The sequence below is a fragment of the Pinus tabuliformis genome, chromosome 6 (assembly GCF_031772625.1).
Source record: "Pinus tabuliformis cultivar Carrire ecotype Pingquan chromosome 6, CPIR1, whole genome shotgun sequence".
Taxonomy (NCBI): Eukaryota; Viridiplantae; Streptophyta; class Pinopsida; order Pinales; family Pinaceae; genus Pinus; species Pinus tabuliformis.
Genome location: NC_142292.1, coordinates 1,877,337,688 through 1,877,340,137, shown reverse-complemented (window position 1 = coordinate 1,877,340,137; position 2,450 = coordinate 1,877,337,688). Strand labels below are relative to the sequence as shown.

The 2,450-nt window shown below is 40.4% G+C and overlaps 1 pseudogene; it reads right to left on the bottom strand.

Annotated features, from left to right (window-relative positions):
- Positions 1-646: 646 nt before the first annotated feature.
- On the bottom strand, positions 647-1,319 carry LOC149266656 (RNA-binding protein 2-like; annotated as a pseudogene).
- Positions 1,320-2,450: the final 1,131 nt, after the last annotated feature.

Genomic DNA, 2,450 nt, shown 5'->3' with positions numbered 1-2,450 from the left:
GAGCTGATTTTTTGGGCAACTGAGCATGGACAACATCTTTGTATGAGAAAGCCGCAGCTGAAGATGACTGTCCAACAGCTCCCCCTCTCAGACGAAGGGAAAAAAAGATGGAGGCATTTCTCTTAATGCTGTAAAAAGAAAGGGGATAAAGATCCTCAAGTTGTTTACCTTCATGGAGGAGTCGTTGGGCTGCAAATTGAATCCCCAGCCTAGAATCCAGGATTTGCTTGAGGTCCTGCACCAGGTCCGAAGAGCATACCCATTGAAGTAGAGTTTTGCTTGAAAGGAGCACAATCTAGATCTGGAAGTAGGCAGAGTGAGCTGACATATACTTTCCTCTGCAAATCTGAGACGAGAGGAAGCTGGTGCTTTGGAGGGCCACCTTTCCCTGAACTTGCCGTAGGGGCCTGTGAGAGGAGATGGGTGTCCAATGGGCATTGAGATTGTCATTTCTTTCCGCCCGAAAGAGCTCCCAAATGATCCATCTAGGCAACTTGAGGAAGCAGAAAGAATTCTGACAATGAAATATAGAGTAACGACTGCTTTGGGGAGGCAGAAGAGGTTCTAAAGGGAATGAGCAGCCTTCCAGAGCATAATATTTCTGCCGTATGAATCCCTTGAGGCTAGGGTTTTGCTAACAGGCGAACTATTGTAATGCTTCTAACGCAGTTGCAGCACATCTTGCATCGGAAAAATCTACAAAACATAACACAAGAGGATCTCCACCAGGACGCCGAGCCTCCTTTTGTACCAGTCAAACATCTTTGAAACCAGTGAATGGACGAGAAATGTGTGCAGCTTCCCTGTGAGAGCGACCAGCAGGAATACCCTCAACAAAGAGGGTATTTGACGCACCAGATGGAAGATTCTCATCAGGCGTTCTCAAAGGTTCTCTTAATCCCTGTGGCTCTGACCTTTGAAAGCCCAAACCTAGGCTCCCTAACTTCCCTCCAAGTCCGGGATCAACACTTCCAATGCTAGACCACTGACCCATTAAAACAGAGTTAGGAAGGGACGAACCTAATAATCCTCCATAACCTCCGCTGCCTCCCAACCTTGTCCCAAGGGAGCCTCCCAAACCACCAATATCACTAGATGTTTTACCCCCCACCAAAATATGAGAGCCCATTTCGAACGTGAGAGTCTAGAGATCCAGGGCCGTTGGATTCCCGTAGAAATGATTGACCCGCCGCATTAGGAAAATAGCTAGAAATATCACGACCTCCAGAAATCCCTACTGGCAGGAGATCGCCACGAGCGCACATTGCTGGAACTGGAAACCCTAGTGAACGGCCATCTCTCCAGGAAGCATCCGCCATTGTTCTCTCTACTTTTATTTAATGTTACTTTAATACACAATTATTTTTTGTTTATATATATTAATTTTACTACAATTTGGTGATAAATAGAAGGAAGGATTTGATGAGATCATGCTTTTACCACATTTAATACTTAGAAGTGTTTGTTTTGTAAGAATGTAATAGTGGAGGAAATCATAACATAATCCTATAACATGATGTTAAGATATCTACAATGTCCATTTATTATAATTTTAGTCTTTTATTTTTTAAAAAGCTCAAATATTATGCATTCATTGTTGTTAGCAGCATTAGTGTATATCTCATTATCCAAAGCAATGCTAAATAATAACATAAACCCTATTAATTAATCTACCTTTGAGTTGCTATTGATAACAATCAATAATTTTACTATGTTGGTCATATTATATGACCTATAAGATATCCTTAGTCATATCGCATATATACAAATGCTATGGCATGTCCAGGGCAAGGACAATTGATTTCAAGTTCCAAAGACTTTATTGTGAAGATTCCATGCAATTTCAAACCAGGATTCAAGATTTAATAAGTCATTTGTGTGTTATGGTCATTTTGTTTTTTTCCTTATGAGAAATATGTGAAAATTTAACATAATGATGTTATTGAAAGGTAATCTTATAATCGAACATTTATTGGTGAATGGTTAATTTATTGTAAGAACATTACTCTTGAAGGGAAAAATTTTAAACATAACGTTTCTTGACGGGCAGCATAACAACCCAAAACGTCAAAAAAATTAATTGTATGATGGGTAAAGAGAAATACAAATTCCAACCCTGGGCACCAGGGAAAGCGAAGTGATGGAACACAAATATCAATGTATAATTAGGCCTCTCGCCTGCCCAATTTCCACGTTAAGAAATGTGTTACCTGATGTTTACAGTTAGATCATGGGGTTTCTTCTGTTGCATAAGCAGTGGATGTCAAATTCTTTACCTTGGTTATAATGAATTTGTTAATAAGGAAATTGAAAAACTTTCGTTCGATGTATTCGTTCGCCCACATCCGCTTCGATTCAATCCCTGAAGATTCGAGCTGGAACCAGAAGAGCCACCGCTTTATTTCCATCGACATAGCTTTCAACTCGCCTCATGTATCTTCCATGAGCTC